A 21,056-nucleotide genomic window follows, 5' to 3' on the forward strand; every position below is an offset into this window, starting at 1 on the left:
CGGGTCCCTTTAGCGGGAGACGGCGGCCCCTGCCCAAGGCCCCCGCCGGGGAGGCGCGGCGCACGACGAGGGACCGGGGCGGCGGCGGCGCCGCGCACGGCTGGACCCCCGACCCCGCGCGCCCCGGCCGGGCCCCCGGCCCCGCCCCGCCCGCCCCGCCGAGCACCCGGGCGCCGCGGCTCCGGCCCCGCGGCCGCTCCCTGCGCCCTGGGCCCCTCGTCGTGCGCCGCGCCTCCCGGGCGGGGGCCTTGGGCAGGGGCCGCCGTCTCCCGCTAAAGGGACCCGAGCTGCCTCGGCGGCCGTGTCGCCCCAGCGGACGGCGAGCGCCTCCGGAGCCGGGACGGCGTCCTCGTCACTTAGATCCGGCACGTAGTGGGGCCTAGCAGGAGGCTGCCGGGTGGAAGGAAGCAGAGGGGGCGCGGGCCCGGCACTCAGCGGGTGCGCCCTGAGTGTGTGGTCATTGCCGGCCTTGGGGACTTGCTCGCAGGCTTGGAGGCGGGGGGCACTCTGACGTGTCGCCGTTGGGAGAACCGTGAGACCCGCGGTGAGCAGAGCTGACGACCGGCAACCAGGGCCTCCCGGGGTAGCCTGGGAGATCTCTTGAGAGACGGGGGGAGCTCTGACTGTGCGAGGTGAGAAGGCAGAGAGGCGGGCAGAAGGCCCGGGGGGTGACCCACAGGACTTCCCGAGAACCCAGCGCACCTGGGAGCAGGCGGCCTTAAGGTGCTAGGTCAGGGTGCGGGAGCGCGCAGGCGAGGCCCTGGTGCCCGACAGTGGGCACCCACCGCTGCCCGTGGAGAAATCCCTTCTGAAGAACCAGGAAAGAGATGCCAATTTGCAAGAGGGGTGGAACTAACTTTCAGCCAGGGCCGGCTGTGCGCCAGGCAGTGAGCTGAGTTGAGCACTTGGGTAAGAAGTGTGTGAAGCACTGAAAGCAGTGAAGGGTGATCTTTTCAGAAGTTTGGAAGTGAACCAGAGAGGCCTGTAGCTCGAGGGGTAGTAAGAGTAAAGGAGAGAGGTGATTTCTTTATCCCTCCCCCGCACCCCAATATGAGCTGGAGCTCTCAAATAAAGCAGCTGAGAGGAGAGAATAAGAGAGGAGAGATGGGATAATTAATGGTGCAAGATCTCAGAAAAGGACAATGAGAGATAGGGCTGGCGGAGGGGGAGGAAGAAATCAGAGAAGAGGCACACCTCTTCCTACAAGAATTAAAGGATGCGTAAGGATGGAAATATTTTGAGATGGGGAGGCATACATACTGATCCTTCATGTTTCCTTGGATCAGCTGCCTAGATGACCCCCAAAGTCATCCGTAGGCCTTCTGGGGTTACTGTCCTTTAAAACTTAAGTGAAATTGGCTCAAACCCCTATTTCTCTTAAAGTGGGAAAGCCAGCATACCTGCTAGTGTTTCCAAAGATTCACAGGGAAACTTACATTTCTCCTAATCGTCCTATTGGCCCCAATTTTCTATTCCCAATATTCTATTATGCTATTTTAGGAAATTTGTCATTGTATCCTGGATACCACCCCATTTATGCTCCCCCAAAATATAGCACCATATGTGAAAACAAAGTACCCAATGTTATATGATTGTTAAATTACAGTTTATTTGTAACCATTAAAAATCTTGTTGAAGGAAAAGATTAATGACATGGGAAATATTTGTAATTGAAAAGCACATCGTAAGATGATATAATACTAGCTTATATAAATATACTATGCGTATCACAGATATCATGCCTAGATAAATTGGATTTTTATTTTCTTCTGTGACTTCTTCATTTTCTTATTTTCATAGGACGTTAATATTTCTCTTTAAATCAGGGAAAATGATATTTTAAAGTATTTTTAAGAAAGGTAATTTTTAAGAGATCTTTATGGAGTTGACAAGAGATGTTAGGAATTAAGAAAGGAGGGGTGCCTGGCTGGCTCAGTTGGTAGAGCATGCGACTCAATCTCAGGGTCTTGAGTTAAAGCCCCACGTTGGGCATGGAGCCTCCTTTAAAAAAAATTTTTTTTTTTAAGGAATCAAGAAGAAAGGAAATTGCAAATGGGTCCTTGAAGGATGGAAGGGACTTAGGTCAGCAGAGATGGGCTAGTTGGGGAGGCTGCCCTCAGCAGGAGGAACACTGCACTCAAGGACACAAAATAAGAAATGGAGGGAGTGTTCAGGGAACACCAGAGGTCAGTTTGGTTGAGGTGTAGGATTTGAGGTGGAGAAAAGTAGGAGACTCAGTCCGGAAAAATAAGATGGGGTGATGGTCCTGAATACCAAGCTAAACCCTTTGTAATTTGTGGTTGAGAAGAACCCCTGGAGCTTGAACTGTGCAGGTGATAAATTTTAAAGTAAATTTTCCTGTAACCTCTTACTTAATGAGGTTCTGGATCTCAGCCCTTCTAACTTAATGATATTTGGATATTTGATTGACTCAGAGCAGTGAGGTAGGGACAACAGTTTTTCATTCCAACTGTTTACAGAATGAGAATTGGCCCTGGCTTCTCTGCCTGTCAATAACTACAATTTTTATTCACAAGGCACCAGAGTTTCAGAGAGAACAGATTAGCAAAGAGCGAGGACGAGAGGAAGAAGAAATGTGTACCTTAAACCAGTGCTTTTTTTTTTTTACAACTTTCTGTGAGTTTGGCTTTTTTTAGATTCCACAGATGAGTGAGGTCATACAGTATTTGTCTTTCTCTGTCTGACTTATTTCATGTAGCATAATGCCCTCAAGATCCATCCATGTTGTCAAAAATGGCAGGATTTCCTTCTTTTTTTATTGCTGAATAATATTCTTGGCAAACTTTTTTGACGGTGACCCTCTATACAAAATATGTTGCACATCTCAACCCAGAATATACACATGCACGTACATAAATACACCTCTGAGACGGAAGTTTCATGAAGTATTACTCTTATGGACTGCTGGCTGATACTTTCAGCTTGATTATTTTTATTTCTTTTTAAACATTGGTCAGGACCTACTACATTGATTTTATGACCCACTATAGGGATTACAAAATGCCTCAAAGGACATTGAAAAGTGGCTAGAGTATTCCCTGCTATGTTTACAGTTCCCATTTAAGTAGCCATATAGACTGTGACCTTAAGTTTGCCATGTTTACATGTCCCAGAAGTCAACAGGACAGTCAAGAGTCTCTCGGGATATGGTGGGGGCGGGGATAGAAGGGTTGGCACAAGCCATGTTTGGGTTCCTCTTCCCTTCTTAGTAAATATTTCCTGATACCAATATTTCTCAGGAGCCATAAATGTTTCCTTCTCTGTTTATCTTGAGATGCAGATTGAACTTCAGACAAGGCTGGACTACCACCTGTAAACCAGAGACAACTTTTCATTTGAATGAACAGAATCAAAGACTAAAATAAAAGGGGAAATAATGTATCTTGATTAGTACGTAGAAGCTATCTTACCCACCACTGTTGGAATATGATAGGGACAGTCAGTACCATCCCTTTCTTCTAAATCCAGAACCAATGAGAAGAGGAAAATACAACTCTATCACCAACAGAGCTGAACTCAAGAATGTGGCTTGGCTGATGACCGGGAGGCTTTTTAATATTCCCTGAATTAAAATTATCTCCCCCAAAACTCCGACCTCCCCCTTGAAGGGGCCTAGCAAATTTCACTGTGTCTGATTAGAGAAGATTGCACTCTCTCTGAAGGCAGGCAGATCCAAATTCACCAGTAAGGTAAGTCCAGGACAAATTCTCTCCTACCTGCCCTCCTATGAAAACAAAACAAAACAAAAAAAGTTAGGGAATAAGGATCTATCCCTGCCCAAACAAATTGGATCTGACCCAATAGTTAGGCAGTTGAACAGAAAAGTATATTAATGCAGTGAATTATAAAAAATGGCAAATCCATACCTTAACATCTCATTGTCACTTAAAACCTAGAAGGAACACCCATTTGCCAGTCTTCTGATGTGAGGCCAAAATTTTTCTTAGAGCAAGAGTGACTGATTAGAGTGTTCTTGAGCCCTTTCTTACATAAATCCTATCCACGGTATATTTTCTGTGCTTTCTAATTTGTTTCTCTAAAGTTGACTGACTTAAAACTTCTTGCAAAGCGGTATAAGGGAAGGCTTCTTCTTAAAAAAAAAAAAAAAAAAATCCTTTGTAATTGTCTTACCCACATCGGGTTTGACAGTAATTTTCAACTGGTTGTTAACTAATATTTCCAGAGCATTCAACTGACATTTCATAGAAACAACTCTTTCTTTTCATGCTTGTGTTTCATCAGTTTGTGTAACTTAAATTAATTACACTCTGGCATACAGTCATAAGGAGGTTTGGGACCAAACACAACAGACTCTTGTTAGGCATCTAACGCAACTGGTAGGAAGAAGTGTGTAGGAATTCCAGAGATGAAAGCATTCAGTAGGTCATGGGTAGTAGTCAGTATGTTTAATTGGAGGGAATAGAAAGTGTTGATTCCAGAGAGTCCATTAAAAGAGAGCCATTAATGCTCATTAGACTAGTATGACCAACTCTGTGTGCATATATCTTAACCTTCTTCTTCCATCATTTATCCATTTTATAATCCCCTCAAAATCACTGTCCCTCCATTCCCATTTAGCTAAACATGGCTTTAAATGACTTAAGATTGGTATGGCTATCAAAGAAATTCAAATGGTAACATCGCATACTGCATTAGCAAAATATACATCCCTTGTACACTTTCCAGTCTTAAAAAGATGATGTAATTGATACATTCAGAGAAAGCTGTGATGTGAATTGGCATTATCCCTTTAAGAAGAAATTGACCATACTTCTGAAGAGCCTTAAAAGAGATGTGGCCCTTTTGACTCATCAATACTACTCCTGGAAACTTCTCCTTAGGAAATAACCCTCCCCCAAAGAGAATGGCCACATGTACAATATTTACTGTAGCCTTATTTGTGGTAGTGAAAGTTGGAGTAACTTATGGTATGTAACATTGTTTAACTTACTGATTACATATTACTTAAAAAAAGATACAATTTGTTCCAGTACACTAAGAACCTGAAACTGAATTGTATACTTTAAAAGGGTAAATTTTGTGAATCATATCTCAACTTTTCAAAAAAGATACAATTCTGTATTTTTGCTTTTGTATCAGCCAAGATCAGCAGGAAACAGATGGCCTGCTCAAAATGTGTAACTGAAGGGAGTTAATGAAGGGACAGTGTACAAAGAGACAGGCAGGGTTGAGGGAAACCAACAAGGGATAGTGAAGCACCCCAGGGCTAGAATCTGCGGAGAAGGCATCATCAGCCATAGACTAAGTGAGAACAATAGCTGCAGGAAAGAGAGAGCCAATAGGAACTTGCAGGAATACAGCCCTACCTCTCTCTCGTGCCCTCAGGTCTCCTGTGGTACCTCCCCCACTGGCTGAACCCAAGAGGAAGCCTAAGTGGAAGTGAGCCCAGGTGACAGTGTCCTTCAAGGCTAACCTCTGGAAAAGAATGGAGGGTGGATCTGGAAAGACAAAGGCAGAATATCTAGCAGGTATGTGATCATAGAATAATGTGAGAACTGTCGAAGCATATGGCCAAGGATCTTAAGGGAATCCAGAAAACCAGGGTTTCCAGAGAGGAGAAGTGGAGGTAGCTGGAGAGCAGACAGAGTAGGTGGTGGGAACAAGAAAGATCGTTAACTGAGGCTGAGACAAGGATGAGAGACAGAAGCAGGCACATTTTATTTTTTGGTCAAATACTTAGCTGGAGACTGAGCTCTGGAAGAGATTAATAGGAGATACAGGAGCTAAATTAGACCAGAGCATTGGAAATTCTTCCCCTATTGGCTATTACCCTGTATTTCTCCTTCCTAGATAAACTGCATGTGTTCAACAAATAATTGCTTAGTACCTATCATGTGCCAGGAACTCTTAGGCCCTGGGGATTGAGGAGGGAACAAAATTAACATCCTTGCTGTCCTGCAGTTTACATCCTGGTGGGGGGAGACAGACCGTAGATAAGTAAATATGTCAAGGAATGATAAGTGTTATAAAAAAAAAAATGTGGGAGAGCAGGGAAATAAAATTCTGCCCATTCTATATCTTAAAAACCTCTTGATTTAGACCACACAGCTCCCCCCCCCCGCCCCCTACACACACACCAGAGCTCCTGAGTAAATTAGACCTTGTGTATCTCTCACCTGGACAAAGATCATAATACCTTCCTCCCTCCAGCACCCTCTAACCAGTCCTCCACTCTGTGGGGAGGATCTTCCTGAAATGAATCATGTCAGTGCCCTGCTTAAAATCCTCCAAAGGTCTTGTTTGCCTGCAGTGTGGAATACTGTCTAACCTCCTTATCATGGACCTTTTCTTATCTTCTCTGTCCATCACACGCCTCTACCTCTCCCACTCTCCTCTTCTGCCCACACTAATTGTCTGCAGTTTACCGGCCATGCCACACTGTCTCTCATATCCGTATGTTTGTTCATGCTGCTCTTTCCACTTGGAGGACCCTCCCAAACCCTCCACCTTCACCAGAATTTGGCAATCCCCTCTTTATTCTTCTAAACCCCTTAGCAATCACCTCTTTGGTCAAGCTCCCCTGACCTTCCCAGGTGTGAGGGAGCATCTCCCAGCTCCCTCTTTCGTGTTATCAGTATATCTTATAGGTACCTATGAATACATTTATCATACCATATAATCTTATTTCTTAGATCTCAAGATGAACAGAACTGGGTTTGGAGCACCTGGGGGTGGCTCAGTTGGTTGAGGCACATTTTATTTTTTGGTCAAATACTTAGCTGGAGACTGAGCTCTGGAAGAGATTAAAAGGAGATACAGGAGCTAAATTAGACCAGAGCATGGGAAATTCTTCCCCTATTGGCTATTACCCTATATTTCTTCAGCTCAGGTCATAATCTTGGGGTCCTGGGATCGAGCTCCTCATCCAGCTCCGTGCTCAGTGGAGAGTCTGCTTCTCTCTCTCCCTTTTCCTCTGCGCCTCCCCCCTCATATAAATAAATAAAATCTTTAAATATAATCCATGGGTCAGAATCCTACATTATTGGTACATGTGTGACCCTCTTTTGTTACTAATCACCCCCCCTAAAAACTAGGATTGACAACTTACACATATTCTCCCACACACACACCCCATGCTGAATCTTGTGTTTATCATTTTCTGGCTTCTAAAAATATTTTTATCTAGAAAAATATTTTTTAAAATCAATCTTTAAATTGCCCTAGCTTTGATTTCATGGATATGTGGAATCTAAAAAAAAAAAAAACAAAGCAAATGAACAAACAAAAAACAGAAACAGACAGTAAATACAGAGAACGGAAGGTTGCCAGCAGGGAGGGGGAAGTGGGGGATGGACAAAATAGGTGAAAGGGAATGGAAGAGGGGTGCCTGGGTGGCTCAGTCGTTGGGCGTCTGCCTTCAGCTCGGGTCATGATCCCGGGGTCCTGGGATCAAGCCCCGCATCGGGCTCCCTGCTCAGTGGGAAGCCTGCTTCTCCCTCTCCCACTCCCCCTGCTTGTGTTCCCTCTCTCGCTGTCTCTCTCTCTGTCCAAAAATAAATAATAAAAATCTTAAAAAAAAAAAAAAAGGGAATGGAAGATACAGGCTTCCAGTTATGGGATAAATAAGTCACGAGGATGGAAGGTACAGTGCAGGGAATATAGTGGATAGTTTGGTAGTAGCTTTATGTGGTGACCGATGGTAACAACACTTGTGGTGGGCCCAGCATAAGGAGTAGAGTTGTCAAATCACTGTGTTGTACACCTGAAACTGAATGTAACATTGTGTGTGTCAACTATACTTCAATTACAAAAATTACGCTAGCTTTATAAAAATTTTAAAAAGTCTTGCTTTTTAAAAAAGGTGAGATTGAAGGTGCTTATATATCTTTACTAGCTATATATATATACATACATATATATATATATGTAGGATTTACTAGCTATATATATATGTATAGGATTTTATTTATTTATTTGTCAGAGAGAGAGACAGAGGCAGGCAGAGGGAGAAGCAGGCTCCCCACCAAGCAAGGAGCCTGATGTGGGGCTGGATCCCAGGACCCCAGGATCACGACCTGAGCTGAAGGCAGACGCTCAACCGACTGAGCCACTCATGCGTCCCTACTAGCTATATATACTTCCTCTTGTGAAATATCTGTTCATATCTTTTTGCCCATTTTCTATTAGTTCTTTTATCCTTTTCTCATTAATTTTCAGGATTTCCTTATGTGTTCTCTTAATGTTCCTTTAGAGTTTTTTTCCCTTAGAATTCAAGTACACAGAAAAAGTTTAATTTCTAGAAATTTATATATGTCTATATATTTACATATACACATAAGTATATACTTGTGTATGTGAACCTACATACATAGTCCCAACACATGTATTTTAGTTGCTTTCTTTATTAAAGGGTATCATTCCCTACATAATATCCTGGGACTTCTTTTTTTTTTTTTTTTTTTTTTTTAAGATTATGTTTATTTGACAGAGAGAGAGAGAGAGCACAAGCAGGGGGAGAGGGAGAGGGAGAAGCAGTCTCCCCACTGAGCAGGACCCCAACACGGGACTCAATTCCAGGACCCTAGGACTATGACCTGAGCTGAAGGCAGATGCTTAACTGACTGAGCCACACAGGTGCCCCAATCCTGGGACTTCTTTTTCACGTTCCATGTTGCATTGCTAAGATTTATCTCGGGCATGCTTCAAGTAGCTGAATTTATTTACTGTGGCTGCTGTAGATTATTCTAGAGTGTGAATACACTAATATTACTTTGCCCCTTGCAGCAGAGGCTCTTGGTACCCTGTGTTCTTCCCCATGGCTCACCTCTGATTTTAGCCAAATACATCATGGCCAGTTTCATGGGAGCTCCCAAACACTGACAATTCCTACTGTTCGTGTTGGGCCTTGGGTTTCTCCAATTTCTGCTTCAGGCCCTTCTCTGCCACAAGAACTTCCCAGCACCTCCTCAGACACAGCCTGACGGTAAGGAGAGTTAACCCTCAACTAATGGGGGATGTGAGCCAAGGGATAAAAGCCCCAGGTTCCCATCCTTCAGATGGACAATTCTGGGAGCCATTTTGTATGCTTCTCAGAGGCGTCCATAGAATCACATGCCCCGAGTCAGCTTTTCTTCCTCCTCTGCCTCATCCTTCTGTCCTTTACTCCCGCTGCCTAAGATCACTTCCCAAATAAACAACCTGCACCCAAGTCCTTGACCCAGTCTCTGCTTTTGAGGAACTCAAACTAATACAGCCAATGTCCTGATAATGAGCGTTCGGACTGTTGCAGGGTTTTGCTATTGCAAAAGTGCTGCTAAGAAAATTTGTGTAAAGCCTACTGGTACACAGGTACAGGAATTTCTCTTGTGTATTTATATAGGAGTAGAAATGCTGGGTCAAAGGCTAAGTCAACTTTCAACTCTACAAGATAATTCCAAACTGTTTACCAAAGTGCTTTTTACCAATTCATAGTTTCAACAACATCATATATGGAATCCTATTGCTCCATATCCTCTCCAACACTTGGTATGGTCAGATTTCTTAATTTTCACCACTCAAATGGGTATCAAATGGAATCTCATTGTGGTCTTAATCTGTACTTCCTGATGATTCATGAGATTGAACAGGGCTTCATATATTTATTGACCATAATGTTTCATCGTCTGGGAAATCTCTATTCTTAGCTTTTGCTCGTTTTTCTATTGGTTGATTGTCCTTTCCTCATTAATTTCACTAATTCTTTTTTTTAATTTTTATTTATGTAATCTCTACCCCGCACGTGGGGCTTGAACTCACAACCTCGAGATCAAGAGTCACATGCTTCACCAACTGAACCAGCCAGGCACCCCTAATTTTACTAATTCTTGGACAGTTATGGGTTTTTTCCCCTTGGCACTCAGGTGCTCAGAATTGAATTAATCACAGTCTTTACCGGATAAGACCTTTTTTTCTGGTTACAAAATTAAGGCACGTTTGTTGTAAAAGGAACATGTAAAGAATACAGACACATCTAGCTTTGAGAAAGTCTCCTTTCTGGCAGTTCCACCCCACCTCTGAGCAGGAATAACTCCCACGAGTTTATTATCCCATATTTTGGGGATTTTGTTTTCACGAATGTCTCCCAATCAGATAGTTTCTCGAAAGTAAGGATTGTGTTGTCATCCCCGTATTCCCAGCTCCAGGAGAAGTACTGGCTTGGATCAGGAATGTAACACATCACTGTTGAACTAACTCCTGAAAGGTGGGTCAGAACAGAAGTTTTAAAGGTACAAGACTTCAGTTTGACTGAACAGAAGACTCAGGTAGGAGACAAATGGAGGATAGTACTGGTAAAACGTTCTGGGGCTTGATTACTTAAAGTCTTAGCTGTTGAGCCAAAGTGTTTGATTTTTATCTTGGAGGCAGCCCTCCGAGGAGGCACTCAAGGCCACTTTGGGTGCAGGGAGGTTATTCGTTCTTATGTTTTTATCAGCGACAGAATTAAAATAAAACACTGACAATCTAGTCATCTAATGGCAGTGTACGGGATGTAAGGGAGGAGGTTGGGGAAAATAAAATCAAAGATAGAGGAATGAATGAATCAAGAGGTTATTAACTTTTTTGGGGGGGACCCAGAGTCCAATGAAAAATTCATGAAAACTGGGCCTTTTTTCAGAAAATAGACATAAACCTCAGCCCTTGCACTTTCTTTGTTTTTTTTTTTAAGTTTTTTAAAAAAGTTTTATTTAAGTCATCTGGACACCCAATGTGGGGCTCAAACTCATGACCCCAAGATCAAGAGTCGCATGCTCCACCAACCAAGTCAGTCAGACGCCCCAGCCCCTGCACTTTTTAAGAACCTTTGATCAGTGGGTTATTCTTTTTTTTTTTTTAAGATGTTATTTATTCATTTGACACAGAGAGAGAGTGAGAGAGAGAGAGCATGAGCAGGGGGCGGGGCAGAGGGAGAAGCAGGCTCCCCGCAGAGCAGGGCTCCATCCCAGGACCCTGGGATCATGACCTGAGCTGAAGGCAGATGCTTAACCCACTGAGCCACCCAGGCGCCATGATCAGTGGGCTATTCTAAGAGCGAGAGATGAAGAACCTGAACTGTGATGGCAGAATGTGTTCATTCACTCAGATATGTTGATGTGTCTCCTAATAGATGCAAGGCACCGTGCCGAGTGCTGGGCACACACGCCATCCAGTTTAAAGCATGGAGTACAGTGTGGCATGGTGGTCAACAGCACCGACTCTGTGCTCAAGTGTCTGGTCGCAAACCCCTGCCAGGTGACCTTGGCTAATTTGTGAAATCCATCTGTACTCTGCAGGTGTTTCACAGAGACAGCCCTATCACCACCCTCATCATCAAGGGAATCCCACATCCCAATAAAGCACTTAAGGCAGAAACCAGAGTGGAGAGCAAAAGGAGGAAGCAGAGAGCATGGGCTTGATTTTAAGAGCTTTGGCTAAAATGGAGGGGAGAGAAGGCAGTAACCAGAGGGGGAAGTGAGCTCAAGGAATGGGTGAGATCCTAAATGCTGCGGGGAGGACATAGTGGAGTGGGAGAGGCTAAAGGCAAATCACCCATGATCTGTTGTTTCCCCTAAAGGTGCCCAGAAGGCAGACAGGAGGGCTCTAGGGCAGAGGTGGAGGGTCTGGCTTCAGCTGGGAAGCCACTTCCGCTTGTGCGCTGGAGGGGAGGAGTCGACGGTGGTGTGGCCGCAGGTGCGGGCTCCCAAGTAACCACAGGCAGGCAGGCCAGCGCGGGGAATGCCACCCGTGGGGGAGGGGCGGGGAGTGGAGGCTGATGGGAGGTCTGGGGAGAGGGGACAAGTGGCCGGCTGACCTGACCGAGCATCTCACAGGGGGGCTAGCCAGGAAGTAGAGGAGGTGAAGAGATTGCCAGGGAGTCCTCAGAGCTGGTGAGTTTATAAGGACGCGGATCCTTCCGGTGGTCATCAGAGCTACGGGAGGAGAAAAGCATCTAAAGAAGGGGCAGTGAGTGCTGAGTGAAGTCGGGAAGAACGGGGACCCACAGGAGACCGCTGGATTTGCCAACCTACTGGTCACTAGTGAAGTGATCTCAGGGATCACTCTAATGTCAGAGCAGATGACACATGGCTGGGAAGAAAGGAGGGAAAGAACAGGACAGCAGTAAACTACCCCAATCCGAGATCTGACGATGGAATGAAGGGGAAAGTAAGACATTAACCAAAGAGAGAGTCAAGTGGGGCATATTTTTCTTTTCTTTTTTTTTTTTTTTAAAGATTTTATTTATTTATTTGACAGAGAGAGGCACAGCGAGAGAGGGAACATGAGCAAGGGGAGTGGGAGAGGGAGAAGCAGGCTTCCCGCGGAGCAGAGAGCCCGATATGGGACTCGATCCCAGGACCCTGGGACCATGACCTGAGCCGAAGGCAGTTGCTTAACAACTGAGCCACCCAGGCACCCCATATTTTTCTTTCTAAAAGTCAGGAGAGACACCTCTGTGGACCCGTATGTACATGTATAATTTTTTAAGGCAGAGGCAGTGGTTGTAGCTGCTGGCGGGAAAGGGAGGAGTGAGGCTCCAGGTCAGCGGGGAATGACGCAAGCATAATATGGTCATAAACAGCTCCTCTAGGCCAGGTGTTTTCCAGAAGACTCTGTCATCCCCAATATACAGACGAGAAAACTGAGGCTCAGAGAAGTTACTTGCCCCAAATTACACTGCTAGTATGTGACAGAGCCAGGATTTAAGCCTAGGTCATATCACTCCAAAGCGCCAATGCTTACCGACCCCTGTCCCACAGAGAGGCAGAAACAGTGAGACTACTGAGGAGGAGGAATATTTCTCTTGGCACCCAGGAAAGGAAGAAAGACTTGGAAGACATGTGTGTGCTTAAGATTTTGTGTTCATTTAGTTATTCTCCTTCCCACTCACCTGTATAAGCATATGGACTTTTAAAGTTGGCATGATTGAAAATAAATAAATTAATGAAATAAATAAATAAATAAAAATAAAAAATAAAGTTGGCATGATTGAGAAAGCATAACTTGACATAGAAAAAAGAATCAATCTTCCCTTAATTCAGGAGAACGAAGGGGAAACAGTTTGTATATGTCGGCAAGTTGTTTATTACCGTGATCAGTGATCGACTTGAGGCATTTTGTGATATATTTTTCATCTATCAATATTTTCTTTTTTTTAAAGATTTTATTCATCTATTTGTCAGAGAGAGAGAGAGCACATGCAGAGGGAGCGGCAGAGGGAAAAGCAGGTTCCCCGCTGAGCAGGGAGCCCGATGTGGGGCTTGATCCCAGAACCCCGGGGATCATGACCTGAGCCGAACCACTCTCTGAACCACCCAGGCGCCCCTATCAATATTTTCGGATAGGTGATTTCAAAATTACTGCCTAAAGAACAGATCTCATTTCTTTTTGCCAAACTCCCACATGCAGGGAACACAGAGAAAACCAAAACCAAACCATAGCCCAAAGGGAACTGTGTAGCCTTAGGTCAGGTCCCAGCCCAGGGCCAGAGACAGAAACCGAGAGCTGTGGTAAGTAACTGGGCAAACAGGTCAGGACACAGGGAGCAGACCCTATTGCCACACCAATGTCCCAGCCCCAGAGGTCACACCAAAGGCAGTACAGAAAATGCCAGAGTTCAAGGGCATCTAGCAGACCAGAAAAGGACTGAAAAAAGCAACTCTGAGCAGAAAGAAGGTAGCCACCTGACGCCGCTTTGCAAACTAACCTCTACATGCCCACAAAGGGCATTTTAAGTCATCCAGTGGCCTATTAAAAGCAGTGAAAAGAAACAAGTGAAATCAAACTTTAACTATATCGGAAGTACTAGTGGGGCACCCGGCTGGCTCAGTCAGTGGAGCATGTGACTCTTGATCTAAGGGTCCTGAGTTCAAGCCCCATGTTGGGCATGGAGCTTACTTCATTAAAAAAAAAAAAGTATTATCATTTCACATTGTAATCAAATGGCCCATAATTTAAATTCCTTTTTTCATGCTAAGTCTTCAAGATCTAGAATGTGTCCCTTTTTTTTTTTTTTAAGATTTTATTCATTTGAGAGAGAGACAGAGAGAGCACAAGCAGGGGGAGGGGCAGAGGGAGAAGCAGGCTCCCCACTGAGCTGGGACCCCGACATGGGGCTCTATCCCAGGACCCTGAGATCATGACTGGAGCCAAAGGCAGATGCTTAACCATCCAAGTCACCCAGGCGCCCCTGGAATGCGTCTTGCACTTGCAGTACATCTCAATCCAAACTAGCCTCCTTTCGAGTGGTCAGTGGCCTCTGTGGCTAGAGGCCTTGGTGTCAGTCAATATAGGCTTAGAGAAAACCATACTTAACATTCTGGCATGAAAGCATTTTCTCTATATATTTCTTCTTTTATCTTTCTTTCTTTTAAAACATGTTCAGTTGGGAAGGGCTGGATTTTGAAGGGAGTGGGAGAAAACTCTCAGATGCTGAGAATCTCTAGTGAAATTTTATTTATTTATTTTTAGAGATTTTATTTATTTATTTGCCAGAGAGAGAGAGAGCATGAGCAGGGGGAGAGGCAGAGGGAGAGGGAGAAGCAGACTCCCCACTGAGCAGGGAGCCCAATGTGGGACTCGATCCCAGGACCCTGGGATTCTGACCTGAGCCGAAGGCAGGTGCTTAACTGACTGAGTCGCCCAGGCATCCCTCTAGTGTGAAATTTTAAATGTTTCAGGTATCACTGTCCTAGTCAATTTCCTTCCTTTCCTTGAGACATGCTGCTTCTTTTTCTTCTTCTTCTTCTCTTTTTTAAGCCCCACGATGCACAGAAATCCCTTGGGAAGATAAAAAGACAGGGAACGTGACACAGGTGGGTGCCTGATACCAAGCATTCATTCCTTCCATTCATTTATTCATTCATTCATGTTTGCTCCTAACAGTAGTTACTAATCATCACCTACAGGTTAGGGACTGTGCCTAAGGTTAGTCTTCTAGGCGTAGTCCCTGGCTTGTGAAACCTCCAATTTGGCAGAAAAGCCACAGAAATAGTTACAAGACAACGTAGGAGGTGTTATGAAAGGGGAAGTCTGAGCTGCTGCTTAGTGGCCACCTGGGGGAATAATGGAATCCATCTCCAGAGATGAGATAAGAGAAGGCTTTAGGGGTGGAGGAAGGAAGGAAAATTGAAGGAAGAACAGCTAAGCAAAAGGGAGAAGGGAGGGCTGGAAAATGCTGGAGGCAGAAAGAGCAGCTCTAAGGAAGGCCCAGAAGCCTTTTGTGGAACTGAAAGGGGTTCCCTGTGGCTGGGGCCTCTCAGGTGAGAGGGAATGCTGGTGTCACCATCATTCTCTGCGCAGCGCAGTTAGTGGTGCGAGCTGGGAGGCAGGATGTTGACAATTTGGGAATAGGCAGGCCCAAGACAGGAAGTACTCCACCCTGAAAATATTCCTTCCCCAGCTCAGTTCAAGTTCACTAGTTACACAGATGGGCTAATGAGCTACTCTGTTTTCTTTTTTTAACTCTTTTTTTTAATTCCAGTATAGTTAACATACAGTGTGATACAGTGTGATATTAGTTTCAGGGGTACGATATAGTGATTCAACACTCCCATACATTACTCAGTGCTCATCATAATACGTGCGCTCTTGATCCCCATGCCCTATTTCTCCCATTCCTCCCACCCACCTCCCCTCTGGTAACTACTAGTTCCTGTAGTGAAGGGTCTGTTTTTTGGCGAGCTGTTCTTTATAGAAGCAAGAATCTCTCCTATAGTGATTATTCTCTTTTCAGATTATGTTAGACCTTGAAGCCTTCTTTTTGATTCTGAAAATTGAACACAATTGAAGTTCCATGTAATAAAGGTCATAATGAAGGGGTGTTAACTCTGCCGGGGGGAGGTCTGCGGAGGCTTCCCACGGTAGATGACACTCAAACAGGGTCTGGAAGTAGTAGGATTGACAGGCCTCCAAGTGGAAGGACATTCTGATGATACTAATGATCATTATTTACCAAGTGTCAGGCGCTGTTCTCATGGTTTACATTCTAAGCTCACTTTAGCTCCATAAAACCCCTAGATCCCAAAGTCCTTGTTTACAGGTAAAGAAACCGAGGTGCAGAGAGGCAAATTAACTTTAAAGTGACTTGTCAGGGCTCCTGGGTGGCTCAGTGGGTTAAGTGTCTGCCTTCGGCTCAGGTCATGATCCCGGGGTCCTGGGAATGAGCGCTGCATGGGGCTCCTTGCTCAGCAGGGAGTCTGCTTCTCCCTCTGCCTGCTGCTCCCCCTGCTTGTGCGCTCTCTGACAAATAAATAAAATATTTGAAAAAAAATAAAGTGGCTTGTCTAGGATCACACAGTTTGGAAGGGGTAGAGCAGTTTGGCTCTAGAGCTCACTTCATAACCCCTCTGTCATATCTTGGGGCTGCAAGTGTTTGCATATGCCTGCATTGTAGGGTGAGGGATTAGCAAGGAATGTCAGATCAGACTGATGAAGGAGGGAGTGGCCAAATCATGCAGAGTTTCAGCACCAGCACCTTGAAGACAGGCTACAGAGCAGCCTTTAGGTAAATGTTTTTTATTACTTGAGTGCATGTATAAATGATTGCTAATGATCATATTTTTGAATGTGGTTGCATTAAGAGAACATTATATTCAAATCCAGATTTACACAAACCACATTTCCAGTGGTGATTCACTGCCTTAACAGATTCCCAAAGGATCTTTTAAACCATCAAGTTGACGTAGGCAGGCCGGATCTGAGGACCCAGAGGGGGTTGCACAGGACCAGCCAAGAGGGTCTCTGGCTATGTGCAGGATAGAAATTAAACACAAGCCAGGAGGAAGTGAGAGCAGAGTTTACTGAATCGCATAAGGGATAGAGTATAGCAGACGGAGTGTCTGGCCGAGTCAGGATAGGAGACGGAGTCTCTTCCTTGCTTGGGTTCAGGAGGTTATACTGGAAAGCGGTTTAGGGTACGTGTTCCTTCAGGAATCCAGGGTAAGGTCCGATCGAAGGCAAGTGTCAGGTGAACAATAGGTGTTATTTCATAAATCATGGAAGGTAGGGGGTATTGAGCCAGCAGCAGATGAGGTTTGTTCGAAGCTAATGTCCTGGAACATGTTTGGGATCCAGTACCTTTTAGATGTGATCAGGTGTTTGGGGGCCAAGGACCAAACTCAGAAAATGATTAACTTTCTTGCTTCCCTCTTGGAGTGGGAACATAGGTTCTTTGGTTTATTCGGATACAAGATGAAATATAGAACATGAATAAATGGGGCCTCGCAGAAAAACAGAAAAACAGCAGAGACAGAGCCTTTCTAAAAATGGAACCCCTTCAGTGTCCCATTATTAATGATAAAATGCAAAAGCTCCAAAGGCAATTCATCAGTGACGGAGGAGGTATAAGCCCTAGTTAGAGGAGAGAGGCTAAGGTTGTCCCCATGCTTGGCCCTTTCCCCACAGGACCTCCCCATTCACAGCACCCTGTCTCCTCTCTAAGAACCAACAACAGCAGGGTCCCTTTCTTTTAGCCGAAGCAGAATGGCCAAACAGGGAATTGGTGTCTCCCCACCCCCACTGCATATACACACATAACAACTCAGAAGGCTGCCTCTACAGCTGTCCAGGACTTTTTAAGAGAGCTCCCCAAAAACCTCCCAGGAAGACTTGAGTGGCTCTAGTCACGTATCTCTGCACAGAAGTCACCTTTAATGTGGGGGAATGAGATTTCTTCCTGACACCCTATGTGACACAGAGCTCCTTCATCTTTTAAAAGCCAGGCTCTCTGATGTCCATAGCCATTGGGTTGGTAGGCGGAAAGTCTCATCTCTTTAGCCCCTGACCTGACCTAAGGGAGGCTGGGATGGATGTGTCCTCCCAGCAAACCCATACAGATCCTTTTAGGAAGTGGCACCAGGGAAGAACGAGGCTTTCAGGGTTGCCTGTGCACTGGTTTGCCTTGATACTCCTGGACTACTTCCCTTCCTGGCAGGGTTGTACAGGAACTTTCTCCTTCCACCCACCACTTCCTTCATTGGGAAAGTCAAGGAGAAAATGGTAAGATCATGGTTATTTTGAATAGTTTTGGTTTTTTTTGTTTTTGTTTTTAAAGATTTTATTTATTTATTTAAGAGAGAGAGAATGAGAGAGAGCAAGCACACGAGAGGGGGGAGGATCAGAGGGAGAAGCAGACTGCCTGCCGAGCAGGGAGCCCGATGCGGGACTCGATCCAGGGACTCCAGGATCATGACCTGAGCCAAAGGCAGTCGCTTAACCAACTGAGCCATCCAGGCGCCCAGTTTTGTTTTTTTTTTTAAATGCAGTCAACTTTGCCTTTGCTGGTAGATATGTTTGATTTGCACAGAAGCACTTAACCAGGGTTCAGCTATAATGACAGATTGACTTTCTGAGCATTTGGACATCAGTTTGAACCCACTTCTTGTTTTTAATAATTATTAACATTCATTGTCCACTTACCATTTGTCATCCAACAGCTCTATTAACATGTACTATCTTGTTTAATATTCAAATGATTAAATGGTCTTCTATTCCCACTTTACACCCAGAAAACTGAGGATAAAAAAAGAGTTAATATAGGGGCACCTGGGTGGCTCAGTTGGGTAAGCGTCCAACTCTTGATTTTGGCTCAGGTCATGATCTCAGGGACATGAGATAGAGCCCCAAATGGGGTTCCATGCTCAGCGCAGAGTCTGTTAGAGATTCTCTTTCCCTCTGCCCTCCCCCCGCACTCTCTCTCTCTCTCTCTCAAATAAATAAATAAATACAATCTTTTAAAAAATATGACAAATTTTTTAAAAAGAGTTAACTTGGGGCAACTGGCTGGCTCAGAAGAGCATAATACTCTTGATCTCGGGGTTGTGAACTTGAGCCCCACATTGGGTATAGAGATTACTCAAATAAATAAAAATAAACTTAAAAAAAAAAAGAGTTAACTCACTGACTCAAGATCATGCAGCTAGTGAGTGGTTGATCTGTGATTTAAAGCCAGGTGGGTCTGACTTAACCTCTATAACAAGATGCTTCCTTCAGGCAGACCAGCAGGCTATCTATGAAAGAAAATATCAGACATGTCATTGTGATGGATGGGATCTAAAAGACTTATATGTTGGGAAGATTGGCAGCCCAGTGAGCAGAGAAAATAGCATGTCAGAGTCCCACATTTGGAAAATTTAATGCCTCAGGCTTTATGTCTTTATCTAGTCTGGAATCACCTGTCCTAAATATCTGAATTATTTTCATAAGACACACAGTTTCCACTTCAACACTGCAGGGAAACTTCATTAAGCCTTTCCAGATCCGCCCAGTTTATATTAATCTCTCTAGGTCCTATTCCTTCCTACCAGATTCTTTTCATTCCAATTATTTCTTGCTCAGTCTGTCTGTTCCTCAAGACCGTAAGCTCCCGGGAAGGAAGCACCCCACACCTAACCCCATTTCTAGTTTGTGCTGGACATTATGTTTCCTCTTTTACACTGCTGTGCTGGCCCAGCTGTGGCCCGCGTCCCTTGGAAGTCTCCTCTGAGAGACAGGTGAGTGTCCTTTGATGGTGCCTAAAAGATTCTGCCTCCTCTCTTGAGTTTCTATAGAATGTATAGGCTGACAGTTACACCTTGTTTCCTTTCATAAAGATAGCTTTTACTTTTATTTTTTAAAGATTTTATTTATTTATTTGAGAGAGAGAGCAAGCACGAGCGAAGGGAGGGGCAGAGGGAGAGGGAGAAGCAGACTCCCCACTGAGCAGGGAGCCCAATGGGGCTCGATCCCAGGACCTAGAGATCATGACCTGAGCCAAAGGCAGACACTTAACTGACTGAGCCACTCAGCCACCCCTATTTTTATTTTTTTCTGCTGCAAATGATATTGAAAATTCTTCAAGAACTAGCGCTATGTCTTCTGCTTTTTACTTTGAAAAATCCTCTTTCAGCCTTGAGCACACATTGTGGGCCACCATCCCCATTTATCTGAATGAAGATAACTTTAGAGTTTGGTTTGATCTACCTGCCTCTGGGCGGACTGAGCCTCCCAGGACTTAACATCTCCATTCATTCATTTGACAATTCATTTCAATTGTTTATTTCATGTAATATTCTGGGGATAAAAAGTAAGAAGGCCCTTGCCCCCACGGAAACTCACAGTCTGGTGAGAGCAACAGATACATAATTAGATGGTGAGTATGCGGGCAGGAGAAATGCAGTGGAGGCTTCCCAGAGGATATGATGCATGAGCTTAATTTGAAAGGCAAGGAGGAATAAAAGGTTTTGGGGTGGGATGGAGAACTTTCCAGGCAGCAGAAGCAGCTTACACAAAAGCGAGAGCATGCAGCATTCAGGGAACTATATACTTTCAAACATGAGGAGAGTGAGACCAGCAGGAGAGGTAGGCAGGAGCCAGAACACAAAATGCCTTTTGTAGCATGCCAAGGAATTTGGCCATATCCTGAAAGTCAGGAAGATCTACTGAAAGGTTTTACGTAAGGAAGTAGCATCATCACATTTATGGTTTGAATAAATCATTCTGGCTGCCGTGTGAAGGATTGGAGTGAGGCAAGGTGTGGGAGCAAGACTATAGGCTGAAAGACTGGCTGGGAATTCACTACAACAATCAGGATAAGTAGCATGAACCAAGGTAGTGACAGTGGGGTTGGAGAAAGTGGATGAATAAGAGAGACATTAAGAAAGTAGAATAACAAGATTGGTGACTAATTGGATTTGGCAAGTGAGTGAGAAGGAAGAATCAAGAATGACAATTACTTTTGTGATTGAGTGGTGCCTTTTTTTTAAGATTTTATTTATTTATTAGAGACAGAGAGAGCATGAGTTGGGGGGTGGGGTGCAGAGGGGCAGAGGCAGAGGAAGAAGCAGACTTCCTGGGGCACCTGGGTGGCTCAGTCGTTAAGCGTCTGCCTTCTGCTCAGGCCATGATCCCAGGGTCCTGGGATTGAGCCCCACATCGGGCTCCCTGCTCAGCAGGAAGCCTGCTTCTCCCTCTCCCCCTGCTTGTGTTCCCTCTCTCGCTGTGTCTCTCTCTGTCAAATAAATAAATAAAATCTTAAAAAAAAAAAAGCAGACTTCCTGCTGAGCAGAGTGCCAGATGTGGGG

The 21,056-nt window shown here is 44.7% G+C and overlaps 1 protein-coding gene and 1 long non-coding RNA gene across 2 annotated transcripts in view; one reads left to right on the forward strand and one right to left on the reverse strand.

The window, feature by feature from the left end:
• The window catches only part of ZNF592 (zinc finger protein 592), a 53,461-nt gene extending 50,820 nt beyond the window's left edge, over window positions 1–2,641 (reverse strand). Inside the window, exon 1 of the mRNA XM_032391907.1 lies at window positions 703–2,641. The gene's annotated coding sequence lies outside the window, so the exon portion shown is untranslated. The remainder of the gene's footprint in view (window positions 1–702) is intronic.
• The window catches only part of LOC116624198, a 23,765-nt gene continuing 2,930 nt past the window's right edge, over window positions 222–21,056 (forward strand). The window contains exons 1-6 of the long non-coding RNA XR_004297852.1: window positions 222–632; window positions 3,302–3,710; window positions 5,368–5,510; window positions 8,767–8,965; window positions 10,158–10,283; window positions 14,755–14,810. This is a non-coding gene — a long non-coding RNA (uncharacterized LOC116624198). The remainder of the gene's footprint in view (window positions 633–3,301; window positions 3,711–5,367; window positions 5,511–8,766; window positions 8,966–10,157; window positions 10,284–14,754; window positions 14,811–21,056) is intronic.

The sequence above is a fragment of the Phoca vitulina genome, unplaced genomic scaffold (assembly GCF_004348235.1).
Source record: "Phoca vitulina isolate PV1807 unplaced genomic scaffold, GSC_HSeal_1.0 scaffold65, whole genome shotgun sequence".
In the NCBI taxonomy this organism is placed as follows: Eukaryota; Metazoa; Chordata; class Mammalia; order Carnivora; family Phocidae; genus Phoca; species Phoca vitulina.